Below are 16929 nucleotides of genomic sequence, written 5' to 3'. Positions count from 1 at the left end.
GAGACACAGAGGAGATTCCTGGCTTCGGATCAGCTCAGCTCCAGCCATTGCAGCTACTTTGGGAGTGAATCAGCACATGGAAGATCTTCCACTCCATCTCTCCTCTTCTCTATATCTGACTTCCCAATAGAAATAAATAAATTTTTTTATATATAAGTAAATCTTAAAAAAAAAAAAGGAAAAAAAAGGAGAACAATTGATTGGATATCTGTATGAGGACACTCTCTTGCATATACAAGAGAGCTACTACCAGGCAAGGTTGTGGAGACAATTGATGGGTTCCACAGACAGGCTTATGGGAACTCCCATAATCTCAAGTCAACTCCCTGCTGTTAATATGTAAACTCCTCCTTTATCCTATGTGACTCTCAGTCTATAAAAGCCTGATGCCACTAATAAACTTCGGCTGTTGACCATCAGTCAGTAGTTCACGCGTGTGATTACTGGCTCTGTGCACCAAGTCCATCGCTGCTGGACACACTGGGTCAGAGCAGCCACTGACACATGCAAGATCTGTGGCTGGGAGTGAGCCTGGTCAGGGAACTAAGAAGACACTCCTGCTGGGCTGCAGTTCCCACTGGTAACCACAAGAGCCAGCACAGTGTCACAGCTGCTGTGTCCCCTGGCATGTTTGTGGACTAGGTCTGGGGTGTGCCAGACTGGGCTGGGCTCTGGCAGCCATTGGTGCTCACAAGAGCCAGGGTAGATGTAGGATGGGCTAGGCTAGGTCTTGGAACCTCCTGAACCATGTAAGACTGAGTCTGGGGGTTGACCATGCACCATTGGTGCATGCATGAGCCAAAGTACTGTGTTTATATGGGATCCCAGGCCTAGGTTGTAACACCCAATAGTAAGAGTTAGAATGGGTGTGGGCTGGTCAGGCTGTCCCTTCTAGGACAAGAGGTGGGCCAAGTCAGGCTGGGCCAAGAACCCACTGGTGTATGCACTCTGCCACTGGAAAGTGACCTGATAGAGGAGCTTGGGGAACTCCTTTGTCAGCACAAAAATCAAAGCTGAGAGAAGCCCAAACCAAGCCAGGTTGCAGTACCCTTCAGCATACATGTGAATCAGGTCTGGGGGCAAGCCAGGCTGGGCCATTTCAGCACACACTGGCAGATGTGGAAACCAGGACGAGGTGTAGGACAGGCCAGGTAGGGCCACAACACCAATCAGTTCACATTAGGGCGAAGAGTGGGGGCTGGCTGGGCTGGTCTAGGCTGTAACACCTGCCAGTATGAGCTATAACTAAGGGTAGGTCAGGCTGGGCCAGGCTGCAACATCTCAGGGATGCCAAGGTGAGGTGTGCCATGCCAGTCTGGGCCATGGCTCCCACCAACACACATAAGACCCAATATGGGAGGCAAGCCAGGTAAGGGAGCCGCAGGGGCTCCCCTACTGGAACATTGCTCTCACTGGTGAGTGTGAGAGCTAGGATTAGAGGTAGCCCAGGCTGGGCAGGACTACAAAACTCATTGGCCTGCATGTGAGCTGGGTTACAGGGAGAGCCAGCCTGGGATAAGCGACCATATCCATTGGTGCATGCATGAGCCAAAGTACAGGCTGGTTGGGCATCAGCTAGCAGGTACGGAAACTAGGAGCAGGTCCTGTCAGGCTAGACCGTAGAACCACCTGGAAAGTGGAAGATCTGGGGCTGGGAGTGGGCGTAGTAGGGAAACTGTGGGCACCTCTTTGATGGGCTGCAGCTCCCATCAGTGACTATGAGAACCAGGGCTGGGGGTGGGCCTGGCTGGACAGGTGGTAGCATCCGCCAGTAAGAGTATGGGCTGGATAGTGGGTCAGTTGGATCAAGCTAGGCGCCAATGTCCATTGATGTGTACAAGAGCCAAATGGGATGCAGGACAGAATGGACCACTCTGCTGCATGTACCAGCAGGCATAGGAACCAGGGCTGGGTGTGGGCCTGGTGAAGGATATTGGGAGTCACTCCGACTAGATTGCAGTTCCCACTGGTATTTGTGAGGGCTGAGTGTGTGGTAAGTAGGGTTAGTCTGGGCTGCAGCATTCAGTGGTTTGCTGATGAAGTTGGGGTTACCTCTGGAGAGGTTTCTTTGGAGACTCCCCCCAACTGGATCACTGGACTCAGAACTCCAACCATGGGGAAAATCATAGGATCATGAAGTGCCTGTGTCAGAACTGGGTCTCAATGTTTGCTGAGGCCTGTGAAGTGCCCAGATGCTCATGGAAGACATGACAACCATGAGGCCTGCAGAGGACGTCTAGTACCACAGAGAGCAGAATAAATTGAACAGTTCTTCCGGTCAAGTTTTGACAGCGAGTATCTGGGTGAATGGAGACTCTAAGGTGGACTATATTGGCAAATAGACTTTGGAAGGGTTTTTTTCAACCTTGGAGCAATGAAATCAACAGCATCTCAGAACTACCAAACTATTCAAACAGAATCCTCAGAACATGCTCCACATCAGCGACCCTGGGATGACATTAGGTGGCCATCTGCATTTCTGGGTACTGATGTGGTTGGGCTGCTGGGAGCAGTCCTTAAGCCTTCTCTCCCCAACTTTCTCCAGACACTGGAAGAGAGAAGGAGATTGGGCCTGGAGTGGTAGTCTAGTGGCTAAAATCCTCGACTTGCACATGCCGGGATCCCATATGGGCACCCTTTCTAATCCCGGGTGCTCCTCTTCCTATCCAGCTCCCTGCTTGTAGCCTGGGAAAGCAGTTGAGGACTGCCCAAAGATTTGGGACCCTGCACCTTCCTGGGAGACCTGGAAGAGGCTCCTGGTTCCTGGCTTCAGATCAGCTCAGCTCTGGCCATTGCAGGTGCTTGGGGAATGAACCAGCAGATGGAAGATCTTTCTGTTTCTCCTTCTCTTTGTAGATCTGCCTTTCCAATAAAAATAAATCTTACCACAAAATAATAATAATAAACTTAAAAAATAAAAAAGGAGATTGGAGGCCGTTGTCTCATCCACTTTCCCCTATTCCTCTACCCTCTCCAACCTAATCAATGGTCCACATGAGCATGCATCCTTTTCAACTGTGTAAACATCATAAAAAAATAAAATAAATTTATTATTTAACAAAAGAAAAAAGAAACAGGGTTTAGGTGGGCGGGACAGACAGAGGTCCCTGTATAGGCGAGAAAGGCAGGATGGGGGCCAGCAGAACTGCGCCTTTAACTTTAAAGGAGCATCATGCAAATCATATTTAAAACAGCAAGCAAATGAGATGCAAATCGCACCGGGAATGAGCATCTGTTGCTTTTAAGTCAACAGCTCCAGCGCTATTGGGTGAGCCCTTCCCAGCTTACTTCCAGGGCTTGCAGGGTCTGGAAACCTGAGGGACAGCCTGTGCCTCCCCCCACAAGGCGAACTAGCTCTGGCTGGCAAGGGGAGGGCTGCCTCCATGTGGGCATGAGTCACTTCATGCATTCATCAAGTCCCTCCTCGGGGTGAGGGGCTGAGGCAGACAGGGTGGACAAACACACTCATTGTTTCCAACTTAATGGAACACACCCTCTAGTGGGGGAAATCAACAGATCTATTTATTAATATCTTCTAGAATGGAGATCAGGCTTTTTCAGCCCCATGGGGAATTCCATGCCTTGCAGGGTGTTCAGCAGCACCCCTGGGCTCCACCCATTAGACGCCAGATCTGAGCTGGGACAATCAAAATATGTTTCCTGACATTGCCAAATGGGGGAGGCCAAGATCACCCCAGCTGAAGACCACTGTTCAAGACCCTCCAGCTGTGAGCCCTGGAAAGAGCCACTTGACTCAGCAGACTAAGCATCGACCTTCAGAGACCCATGCTGTCCCATGCTGTGGGGTTTTAACCACATGGAGGCCTAGTTTTCTCAAATACTCATCTAAAAAAAAGGAGGGGCTATGTTTTAGCATAGCAAGTTAAGCCACCTCCTGCAGTGCCTACATCCCATATGAGTGTTGATTCAAGTTGCGGCTACTCCACTGTAGATCCAGCTCCCTGATAATGCACCTAAAAAAGCAGTGGCGCATCGCCTAAATCCTTGGGTCCCTGCACCCACATGGAAATGTAGAGGAAGCTCCTGGCTTTGGCCTGACCTGATCCTGGACGTTGCAGGCATTGGGGACTGAGCCAGTGTATGGAAAGTGTGTGTGCGCGTGTGTGTGTCCTCCTCTCTCTGGGACTCTACCTCTCAATGGGGCCAAAAAATATATATATATATATATCTAGATATCGATATCGATATTGATATCGATATATATATATAGAGAGAGAGAGAGCCAAACAAATATATATGGAGCTAGCATGGTGGCATAGTAAGCTAATCCTGTCTGTAATGCTGGCATCCCATCTGGACTTGGGTTGTATTTCTGGCTGTTCCACTTATCATCCAGCTTCCTGCTAATTGCCTGGGAAAGCCCAGGTCCTTGGGTCCTTCATCTGCATGAGAAACCTAGAAGAAGCTCCTGGCTCCTTCCTGGCTCCTGGCTTGGGATTGGCTCAGCATCGGTTGTTGGGACCTTTGGTGAAAACCAGCAAATGGAGATCATTCTCTCCATCTCTCCTTCTCTCTGTGTAACTCTGCCTTTCAGATAAAAAGGAATAAATTTTTTTTTTTTTAATTTTGAAAAATAAAACCTTAAAGCAAGAGAGGGCAGAGTTGTAGCACAGCAGTTAAAGCCACTGCCTGTGATGCCAGCATCCTCTGTGGGCACTAGTTCATGTGCTGCCTGGTCCACTAATTATCTGACGTCCTGCTGATAGCCTGGGAACCTGCCACCACGTGGAAGACCCAAATGAGACTTCTGGTGTTCTGGCCCAGGCCGTCTGGGAAGTGAAACAGCAGATGGAAGATGTCTCTCTCTCTTTCTCTCTAATTCTGACTTTCAGATAAATAAATAAATGAATGAATGAATGAATGAATAAATAAATAAACAAACAAGATTACCCTAATACTAACACTGGCACTGGGAATATATGCTGAAATCCAGCCTCACAGATTTTTTTTCTTTTTAAAGATTTGTTGGCCCGGCGGCAATGGCTTAGCAGCTAAAGTACTCACCTTGAATGCACCATGATCCCATATGGGCGCCGGTTCTAATCCCAGCAGTTCCACTTCCCATCCAGCTCCCTGCTTGTGGCCTGGGAAAGCAGTAGAGGATGGCCCAAAGCTTTGGGACCCTGCACCCGTGTGGGAGACCTGGAAGAGGTTCCTGGTTCCTGGCTTTGGGTCGGCACAGCACCAGCTGTTGCGCTCACTTGGGGAGTGAATCATCGGATGGAAGATCTTCCTCTCTGTCTCTCCTCTCTGTATATATGACTGTGTAATAAAAATAAATAAATCTTTTAAAAAAAGATTTATTTATTTGGGCCTGACACAGTGGACTAGTGGCTAAAGTCCTCTCCTTGAACGCGCCGGGATCCCATATGGACTCCGGTTCTAATCCCGGCAGCTCCACTTCCCATACAGCTCCCCGCTTGTGACCTGGGAAAGCAGTTGAGGACAGCCAAAAGCCTTGGGATCCTGCACCTGCGTGAGAGACCTGGAGGAAGCTCGTGGCTCCTGGCTTCAGATCAGCTCAGCTCTGGCTGTTGCAGCCATTTGGGGAGCGAACCAGCGTATTGAAGATATTTCTGTGCCCTACTCTCTGTAAATCTGACTTTCCAACAAAAATAAATAAATCTTTCTTTAAAAGAATTTTTAAAAAGATTTATTAATTTTTATTGCAAAGTCAGATAAACAGAGAGGAAGAGACAGAGAGGAAGATCTTCTGTCCAATGATTCACTCCCCAAGTGACCACAATGGCCAGTGCTGTGCTGATCTGAAGCCACGAGCCAGGAGCTTCTTCCAGGTCTCCCAGGAAGGTGCAGGGTCCCAAATCTTTGAGCCGTCCTCGACTGTTTTCCCAGGCCATAAGCAGGGAGCTGGATGGGAAGCAGAACAGCCAGGACACAAACCGGTGCCCATCTAGATCCCGGGGCTTGCAAAGGGAAAATTAGCTCATTGAACCATCACATCCGGCTCCATTTTCACTTTTTATTTGAAGGCAGAAAGAGATCTCTGAATCACTGGTTTACCCCTCAAATGCTTACAGCAGCTGGGGCTGGCCCAGGCTGGAGCCCCAAGCCCAGAACTCAATCCAGGTCCACACGAAGGGTGACTGCAACCCATGCACTCGACCTGCCATCACCCACAGCCTCTAGGGATTGCCGAACATGTGCCCCAACTCCAGGCTCCTGACAAGGCATCCAGCCTCCCCCATGCGATGTGGCTCCAGCCCCCCTCCCCCGGCTCCTTCTTTGACTGTATCCTTCCACATCCCCTCCTTCCCTGCCGTCTGGTGGACACTGTGACACTGACAGTTCCACCCCCTCTTCCTTTTCATCATTAGCTCCCAGGAGTTCAGAAACTAGAGTCTGAAGCCAGAGGTATGGTATAATTCGGTAAAGCCACAGCATCCGATAGGGGTGCCAGCTTGTGTCCTGGCTGCTGTACTTCCAGTCCTGCTCCTTGCTAATGTGCCTGGGAAAGCAACAAAGATGGCCCAACATGGGAGACCAGGCTGGAGCTCCCGGGTCTAAAATGGTCCAGCCCAGGATACTGCAGCCATCTGGGGACTGAATCAGCAGATAACAGGTAGTTTTCTCTTCCCCACCCCCTCCACCCCTTATCATCTTTCTCTGTCTCTCAGATAGAAACTAAGAAACTGGAATCTGTGACAAGGTGTGTTTCAAACCGTGCTCTTCAAGTCCTGAATCCTGAGGGGGCCTCTGGAAGTCTACAGAGAAGGTGAGGGAGGAAGAGCTTTTGGATAGCTATCCCCAGCCCCTCACTCCAAAGCTGCCTGGCCAGCTCTGCTCGCCCCAGGTTTGCTTCATATCCTTTGGACAAGAAGTTCCAAAGGACATTTGCAGACCCTAAGCCGGATGGGTTCCCACCTGCTGCGTGTCTGCCTGAGTGGCCCTCTAAGGACCTGTTCCCTTCCTCCCATCCCCCCAGGGCTGGTGGGGCCTTACTTTACACAGTAACCACACTGGCCAGCCAGGACTCCATGGATGTGGGCAGGGTATACCCAAGAAGACACAGCCCAAGCTGCCAGGCTTCTGGCCCAGACCCCGAGGCAGCAAATGCAGATGAATGCAGTCACAACCCAGAGGTGGCAGAAGTAACTGAAGTTAGACACCAGCAAGAACTGCCCTGCCTGGCCACCTGCAGGAGAAGCAAGGGAGTAGATGGGACGCAGTATGGGATGGGAGGGCACTCCCTATGGTGGACTGAGGGACAGTCACTGTCCTCCTGGCCCCAACACTGGACGAGGCCGTACCCCATCCCTCAGTCTCAAAGACGCCCTTTCTCTGAGGGCCTTGCAGGGCAGCAACAGGAAGTATGGGGATCTTGTCCCCTGGGGGCCTGGGGGTGGAGCAGCCTTCTCCCTCTGAGCAGGGAACCCTGCGGACAGAGGCACAATCGGGCGCTTCATGCCTTGTAAGCGCCTGGATGAAAGGACTGTGTCTGTCTGCTCCCCACCCACCCCCTCCAGTCATCCATCTGCCCCATCCTGCCTGTTCAGTGTTTTTCAAGGGTCGCTGCCTTCAGCGCTCAGTGTGGCTTCCACTGTCTCAGCCTCTGGCGGGCTCATGTCCCCTCTGTACCTCTCCCCAACCCCCGCCCACCCATCTGCACTCCTGGTGGGCCAAGATTACAGGTACTGCCCAGCCCAGGTGTCGCGTCCGCCTGCCCGTCTCCTCCTTCCCACTCTGCAATCCTGCCTGTTGGGCCTGCTTCACCTTCCCACAGAATCTAGGGGCTCCTCCTCCACCACCTGCTGGAACCTCCCCTGCCTCCCAGGGCACTGAAGTGACCAAGACATGGCAGAGCCACGAAGCTTAAAAAACCAAGTTCAAGGGCCCCGGCGCGATAACTAAGTGGTTAAAGTCCTTGCCTTACACGCGCCTGGGATCCCATATGGGCTCCGGTTCTAATCCCAGCAGCTCCGCTTCCCATCCAGCTCCCTGCCTGTGGCCTGGGAAAGCAGTCGAGCACGGCCCAAAGATTTGGGACCCTGCACCCACATGGGAGACCTGGAAGAGTTTCTGGCTCTTGACTTTGGATTGGCTCAGCCATTGCGGCCGTTTGAGGAATGAATCATTGGACAAAGATCTTCCTCTCTGTCTCTCCTCCTCTCTGTATATCCATCTTTCCAATAAAAATAAATAAATCTTTGAGGAAAAAAAAAAGTTTGAGTCTAGGCTTCCCCTTCCGATGGCTGCATGATGCAAGAAGTGGGTGCTGTCTGCACAGCCAGGAGGGCATCTCCTTCAGGTTCACCTGCCCTACCCCACCCCCTAGCTCAGTGCTGAAACCCAAACAAGCTGCCAGCCGGGAGCTGGCGTCAGTGACATCAGAAGCTCGTTCTGCCACCACCATCACCACCCATGAGCAACCTGACATTCTGACGGCTTCACACCACCGCCCAGAGCCCCAGCTACAGTGCTTCCTGGATGAAATATTCAACATGCAAATCCGAGACAGTGCCTTAACGAGCGACAGACTGCACGACCACAGCCTGGCAAGCGAGCCACATGCCGGCCGGGGGTGGGGGCGAGGTATATATAGACACAGGCTCAGGAGCTGTCTGCGCGAGGCGAGTGGAAAGCAGCGAGTGGCAGAGATGGAAAACTACTGCAGCAGCCTCCAGCTGGGGTGGTCTGAGGTCGGCGGTCAGCAGGCTGTTGGGGAAGGGAGGTCAGGAGGAGCCCCAAAGCCGAGCTCGAAGTGGGGAGCGACAAAAGGCCTTTGTGCTCGGGGGTTCTGTTCAGAGGGGCCAGAGGCTCAAGGCAGGGGAGTAAGCATTTGATTCTGGAGAAAGCAGCTGGATGAAGCAAAGGCCAAAGGATGAAGAAAAGAAGCAGAAGGGACGGAGGAGGCAAGGATGGAAGCAGGGAGGGTGCTGAACCCACATGGTCGGGGCTGGGAGGGGTGTCTTCAATAACCTGTCCTCTGGCCTGGGACTGGGAGAGTACAGACTTCAGCCAGGGTAAGGTGAAATTGACAATGGTGCTTGTGAAACTTTAGTGTGCGCAAGGATCTTGCTCAGTCTGCACTCTGTGCAGTGCGACTCTGTGACGCCAGCGCTGCTGGCCACAGACCCCGACGGAATGGCCACTGTCTGTGAGGAGTTGGAACAACATGGGGCTCAGGCGTCCAGAGTATCTGCAAGGCCAAAGGGACCCAGTCTCATGAGAAAGAGCCCAAGCAGACCTTGAATTCCTGGGGCCAAAGAGACAAGGAGTCCCTGGAGGGATTCCATGTTTGTCAAACCCACTCTGGCCCAGAGTGAGACGCAATCTGCTGTTGCTACAGGGGCCTTGACCGATCAGAATGCACTGACCAAGGTGATGTCCACGTTGGCCAAGAGTGAGACAGAGCTGTCACCAGGGTTGGGACTGATCTAAAGAAGGGGTTGCAGGGGTGGCAGGGAGGGGAGGGGCTGTTCACTGATGCTCCAGGGCTTGGGAAACCAGGAAGGGCAGGGCTAGGGTTGAGGCGTGAGGGGGCTGGTGGGGGTGGGGGGGTGGGGGGGAGGTGGGGAGGTGGGTGCGGGCTCCCCCAGCTCCCGGGCTGCTGGGAGCTGCTGCCGTGGGCTGAGTGCTACTTGGCTGGGCCCTGGCTTGGAGGTGCTGAGAGGAAAGGTGCTGATGCTGCCAGCAGTGCAGATGGAGGAGGAAGTGGGAAGCTGGAGGCAGGGCAGGCACGGGGCCCAGCACGGGGAAGGCTCTCCTTCCCACCCGCAAGAAAGCCTGGTGTGGGGCAGACACACTGCCCTGTGCAAAACCCAGTATTCAGCCTCTCTGCTCCTAGTAGGCATGGCAGACATAGGGGGCAGAGGGCAGGGCTGATGAACCCCAGGTACTGGGAGGTGCATCCAGTACTGAGGGAGGACACAAACCAACGCCTCCTGGCTGGGAAACTCAAACGCCAAAGCAGCCAGGAGTCTCACTCTCTGGTATAGGAGGCACTTGCAACGTTGCCCTGGCCCAGGGCAGGGCCCCAGCTCTAATGAGGCCTCTCCATGTGAACAGAGAAAAGTAAAGCAGGAGCCCTCGATGCTTTGTGCCCTATCAACTATGTAAAGATTGACAAAAATAAAGGAAAAAAATTATAAAGCAGGTTACCCCTGCACAGGACCATGATAAATATAGCAGCATATCTGGAGCTTAGTGTCCATACATTAATATATATAATATGATATAATATAATATAATATAATACTTTATTATATTATATATTATATTATATATTATACATTATAAATATATATTTTATGTATTTATGTGTTTATACAGTATAATATATAAATATATTTTGTATTACATATTTTATATATTATTGGATAATATGTATATTATTATTATTATTGGAAAGGCAGATTTACAGAGAAGAGACAAAGAGAAAGATCCTCCAAATGGGGAACTTGTCAGGATCTCCCACAAGGCCACAGAAGCCCAAGGCCGTGGGCCATTCTCTGCTTCCTTCCAGGGCCACAAGCAGGGAGCTGGATTAGAAGTGCAGCTGCCTTGCCCAAGCCGTGAACAGCAGGTGGGGGCACAGCCACATTCCATTTCTCCACTGTCAAGAGTTGCTGGCTATCACTGGCTGCGCCCCATAAAGGCTCCTGGCTTTGGATGGGCTCAACTCCAGCCATTGTAACCATTTGGGGAGCGAATCGGGATTGAAGACCTTTCTCTCTCCTTCTCTGTGTAAATCTGCCTTTCCAATGAAAATAAATAAATCTGGGCCCGGCAGCATGGCCTAGCGGCTAAAGTCCTCGCCTTGAAAGCCCCGGGAGCCCATATGGGCGCCGGTTCAAATCCCAGCAGTTCCACTTCCCATCCAGCTGCCTGCTTGTGGCCTGGGAAAGCAGTCGAGGACGGCCCAATGCATTGGGACACTGCACCCGCGTGGGAGACCTGGAAGAGGTTCCAGGTTCCCGGCTTTGGATTGGCGCGCATCGGCCCATTGCAGCTCACTTGGGGAGTGAATCATCGGACGGAAGATCTTCCTCTATCTCTCCTCCTCTGTGTATATCTGGCTGTAATAAAATGAATAAATCTTTTAAAAAAATAAAAAAAAAAAGAAAATAAATAAATCTTAAAAAAAAAAAAAAGTGGAGCAGCCATGGACCCAGGACGGCAGCCTAGTAACTAAAATCCTCGCCTTGCACGTGCCGGGATCCCTTATGGGCACCGGTTCTAATCCTGGAGGCCCCGCTTCCCATCTAGCTCCCTGGACCAAAGCCTTGGAACCCTGCACCTGTGTGAGAGACTCAGAAGAGGCTCTGAGCTCTTGGCTTCGGGTCAGCTCAGCTCCAGCCTTTGCAGCCAGTTGGGGAGTGAATCAGTGTATGGAAGATCTTCCTCTCTGTCTCTCCTCCTCTCTGTATATCTGACTTTCCAATAAAAATAAATAAATCTTTAAAAAAAAAAGAAGAAGTGGAGCAGCCAGGACACCAACCAGCACTAGCAGGTGCAGGATTAGTCTGTTGAGCCACCATGCCAGTTGTGTTTTTTTGTTTTTGTTTTTTAAGATTTATTTATATATTCTATTTATTTAAAAGTCAGAGAGATGGGAGGTAGAGAAAGAGATTTTCCAAATGCTGTTTCACTGCCCAAGTGGCCATACAGTGAGAGCGAGTCTTGGCCATAGCCAGGAACCCGGACCTCCATCCAGGTCACCTACATGGACGACATGTAGGTGACCTTGTGTCACAAATGAGGGACACAGCAGTCACAGGGTTATGACATGAATGGTGATGCCTGGAGGTCTCATCCCCACCCCCACCTCACCCACCTCCTCACAGCTTGTTTTCCTTAAGATGCTACATCCTCTAGGGAACATGCAGGGCAACTGGACTCCCAGAAAAGGGCAAAAACATCGCCCAGCACTACCCGCTTTTCCTGGGAGCTCACCAGCCCAGCCCAACCCCGCTGATCCCACTTCACATCCTGCTGCCTCCTGGCCTGACCTGGTCCTTGTATAATCCAAAGGGCAGGTGGTGCCCCACTCCCCAGGAACCTCCCCCTTGGCCACACCATCCCCAACTCCAGCCCCTCACCCTCCTGGTCCTTCCCTTTCTCTGCCCCCCAAAAGTTGTTCCTCACCTCCAGGTCCCAGGGTCTGCTACCCCATCAGTCCTGGTTTCTAGTAGCTTCTCCTACCCCACCTTCCCCTCCCCTATCACAGCCCTCAACCCAGACTCCCTCTTCCCAAGACTGGAAGTTGCCTCCATGCACCTGTCTCAGGCTCCCCCACTCCTCTGTCTTTCGGAACACATTTTTTCTTCTCTGTCTGCTTGAGCTCTGGGTCCCAGCCAAGGCCCCTCTGCAAAGTACCCTCCTCAGCTGTTGTCCTGTTCTCTCACAGTCCTCATGCCATATCCTGAATCGTCTTCTAGATCCTTCCCCATAGAAGTTCCTCAAAAGAGATGCCTGCATTAGCTAGGTCTACTTCTTGCCACTTCCCATTTAATCTCCATGCTCCTGGCAGGGCTCACCAGGTGCCACCATGACCTCTGGCCAAGGCCAGTCCCTTCCTCCTCTGTGGGTTTCACTTTTTTTTTTTTTAAGAGTTACTTTAGTTTTATTGCAAAGTCAGATATACAGAGAGGAGGAGAGACAGAGAGGAAGATCTTCCGTCCAATGATTCACTCCCCAAGTGACTGCAACGGCCAATGCTGCGCCAATCCAAAGTCAAGAGCCAGGAACCTCCTCTGTGTCTCCCATGTGGGTGCAGGGTCCCAAGGCTTTTGGCTGTCCTCAAGTGCTTTCCCAGGCCAAAGCAGGGAGCTGTATGGGAAGTGGAGCTGCCAAGATTAGAACCAGCGCCCTTTGGGGATCCCGGCGCATTCAAGGTGAGGACTTTTAGCCGCTAGGCCTCTGCGCCGGACCCGGGTCCGATTTCTGTTTATTTTTGTTGGAAAGGCAGATATACAGAGAGAAAGAGATACAGAGAGAAAGATCTTCTGTCCACTGGCTCACTCCCCAAGTAGCCGCAACAGCCGGAGCTGAGTTCTGATTCAAACCCAGGAGCCAGGGGCTTCTTTTGGCTCTCCCATGCAGGTGCAGGGTCCCAAGGCTTTGGGCCTTCCTCTACTGCTTTCCAGGCCACAAGCTGGATGGGAAGTGGAGCCACTGGCACCCATATGGGATTCCTGCGCTTAGAAAGTGAGGATTTAACCATTGAGCCATTGCACTGAGCTCCCCTATTCTCCATTTCTTTCTTTTTCTTTCTTTTTTTATACATGTATTTTTATATATATATATACGCACACACACATATATATATATTTTACTTTTGATGATGTTTACATACTTGATCAGGGTGGGAAGGGTTGAGGATTAGGGGAAAGGGAGTGAGACCATTGTTTCCACATTTTCTTTTTCTTTTTCTTGAGTCTGGGGAAAGGGGAAATGGTGGGAGCCACACCCAGCCTCCCAACTTCCTCGTTCCCGGGGGAGGGAGACCAGCCACTTGATGCCATCCCAGGGAACATCCCAGTGGAACATGCTCTGAGGGTTCGCTCAAGTGGTTTTCTTTCTTTCTTTCTTTTTTTTTTTTAAGATTTATTCATTTTATTACAGCCAGATATACAAAGAGGAGGAGAGACAGAGGGAAGATCTTCCGTCCGATGATTCACTCCCCAAGTGAGCCGCACCGGCCCGCAACGGGCCAGTGCGCGGGTGCAGGGTCCCAATGCATTGGGCCGTCCTCGACTGCTTTCCCAGGCCACAAGCAGGGAGCTGGATGGGAAGTGGAGCTGCCGGGATTAGAACCGGCGCCCATATGGGATCCCGGGGTTTTCAAGGCGAGGACTTTAGCCGCTAGGCCACGCTGCCGGGCCCGCTCAAGTGGTTTTCAATAAACGGTCTCAGCATTCCCAGAATAAGGAAGTCCTTCCACGGTCCATTAGCTGACAGTCTACCTTAAAGTCTCCATTCACCCAGATACTTGCTGTCAATGCTTGGCTGGGGTAGTCGATTAATTTGTTTTGTCTTCCTTCCTCTGCTATGGTATCAGATGTACTCAGCAGGCCTCCATGTGCATCTGGGTATGCTGTCCACCGCTCCATCTAAGCCACTGAGGGAGGCCCAGTTCTGACACACGTACTCCATGGTCAGACCACAGATCCTGCGATTCTCCCAATGGTTGGAGCTCTGAATCCAGTGTTTCACTTGGGGGAGATCCCCAAGGAAACCTTATCTGAAATGATCCCAGGCCTCTCTTGTGTCTGCTTATCAGTACAGAGTCTTGCTCAGTCCATCAGCCACATAAGCCTATGCAAATACCGGTAGTTGCAATTGCTAGATCAGTTCTGTCTCCTGCCCCATCTCTTATGTAATCCAGTGGGTGCTGTGGCCCAGCTCAACCCAAACGGCAGCTGGGCCGGCCTGAAGCTGGGAGCCAGGAGGTTCCTCTGGGTCTCCCCAGGAGGTACAGGGTTCCAAGCACTTGGGCCATCCTCTGCTGATTTCCCAGGCACATTAGCAGGGTTGGGGCCAGGATGCAGGCAGGAGCCTGGACCTGCATACGGGTCTCCCACACAAGTGGCAGGTACCCAAGCATTTGGGCCATTCTCCACTGCTTTCCCAAGCACAGGAAGTGGCAGCCAGCCACTCTAATATGAATTGTCAGAGTCTCAAAAAGCAGCTTAGTGTGCTGTACCACCATGCCAGTCCCAGCCATGTCTCGCTTCCTCCCTAGGCCATTACATCCTGCCCCCAGCTCCACCCACACAGGCAGGCAGGCCACACACAAGGGCTCTGCTGAGCCTCACCTGTTCTCTAAGTGCTAGACCCAAATGCTGCCTGGACATTGTCACTCAGGCATCCTAGACCACACACCCCTGCAAACAGACCCCAGCATGCTCCCAATCTGGCCTCTGACATGGTCAGCTCCTAGGACAGCCTTGTGATGTAGCAAATTAAACCTCTGCCTGCAGCGCCAGCATCCCATGTGGGTGCCAGCTTGAGTCTGTGCTGCTTCACGTCTGATCAAGCTCCCTGTTCATGTGTAAAAGACCTGCAAGAAGCTCCAGGCTCCTGCCTTTGGACTGGCCCATCCAGTCATTGTAGTTAGTTGGTGTGGGGCGTTGATCAGCAGATCTAGGACCTCACTCTCCTTTCTCTTCCTCCTGCCCTGTCTGTGTTAACTCTGACTTTCAAACAACTTTATTTTAAAAAGCCATATCCTAGCATCTATTTATTCATTTTTTTTAAAAAGACATTTATTTCTTTGAAAGACAGAGTTGCAGAGAGAGAAAGCCACAGAGCAAGATCCTTTATTTCACCCTCTAAATGTCCCAACAGCCTGGTCTGGACTGGGCTGACCCCAGGAGCTAGGAAACTCCATCCAGATCTCCCACATGGGTGCAGGGTCCCTAACAGCCATCTTCCACTGTCGTCCCAGGCTCACTGACAAGAGCTAGATCGGAAGTAAAGAAACTGGGATAGAAACTGGCATGTATATGGGATGCCAGTGTCTCAGAGGGCTGCTTAACTCACTGGGCCACAGCGCCAAGCCTCCTGAGATCTACTGACCCCCAATCCAGGTCTCCCTTTGTCATCGCACTTGCAATCACTTCACTCTCCTCCCCCTGACCCCGCCTCTGTCCACACAACCACACGGGCCACAGTGAATGCTCCAAATGCAAATCTGGTTGTCACAGGCCTGCTCCACCGCAAACCTGCCCCTACCCAAGCACCTAGTCCAGCCTCTGGCCACACTGATCTCTCTCACTTTCAGTCCTCACGGCTAGGATGCTTTTTTTTATTATTATTAAAGATTTATTCATTTTATTACAGCCAGATATACACAGAGGAGGAGAGACAGAGAGGAAGATCTTCCGTCCGATGATTCACTCCCCAAGTGAGCCGCAACGGGCCGGTGCACGCCGATCCGAAGCCGGGAACCTGGAACCTCTGGCTAGGATGCTTTACCTGCTCTCCACGTGGCCTGGGACCTCCCTCCTCCCCCAACCTGTCATCCTTCCAGGTTCATTAGCTCCTAAGCTTGGCACCAATGCCCAGCACATAGCAGGTGCTCACTAAATAGTCACTGGACAAACAGCAAGCAAAGGAGTGCGCAGGACTGTCATAGCCCGCCTAAGCTCCCCAGGGGGCTCTCTATTGCTTTCTGGAATACACTCCTTACCCTGACACTCAAGATATTTTAGGCCTGGCGCCATAGCCTAGTGGCTAAATCTTCACCTTGCATGTGCCAGGATCCCATGTAGGCACCAGTTCTGGTCCCAGCTGCTCCACTTCCCATCCAGCTCCCTGTGTGTGGCCTGAGAAAGCAGTAGAGGGCGACCCAGAGCCTTGGGACCCTGTACCTGCAAGGGAGGCCCAGAAGAGGCTCCTGGCTCCTGGCTTCGGATCGGTTTAGCTCTGGCCATTGCAGCCACTTGGGGAGTGGATCAGCACATTGAACAGATCCCTATCTGTTTCTTATAACTCTTTCATGGCAAACAAATAAATCTTAACAATAAATAAATAAAAACTGGATCATGTAGCTTTATACATAAAACTAAAACCCCACCAACAATCTAAGCCCCATCCACAGAAGATAACACACAGAGGAGCTTCACAACAGAAAACAGAGCATGGCTTCACTCACCAGCAGGTGGGAGACCCAGGCACACGGTCAGCCCCACACTTACTCATTTGAGTGAAAGAGAGAGAGCAAGCACACCTCCCATCCACGGGTTTACTCCTCAAATGACTGCAATGACCACAGCTGGGGGACCACACCGCATCTCCTTCATGGATAGCAGCACCCCAAGTACGTAAGCCATCACCACTGTCTCCTAGGGGCCACATGAGGACAAGCTGGAGTCAGAGTTCTGGCACTCCGGTATGGGCTGAGGGCCTTAACTGCTATGCCAATAGCCCATCCCAAATGCTATT

The sequence above is a fragment of the Ochotona princeps genome, chromosome 17 (assembly GCF_030435755.1).
Source record: "Ochotona princeps isolate mOchPri1 chromosome 17, mOchPri1.hap1, whole genome shotgun sequence".
Classification (NCBI taxonomy): Eukaryota; Metazoa; Chordata; class Mammalia; order Lagomorpha; family Ochotonidae; genus Ochotona; species Ochotona princeps.
The sequence above is the reverse complement of the archived record's forward strand: the minus strand, read 5'-3'. Positions refer to the sequence as shown.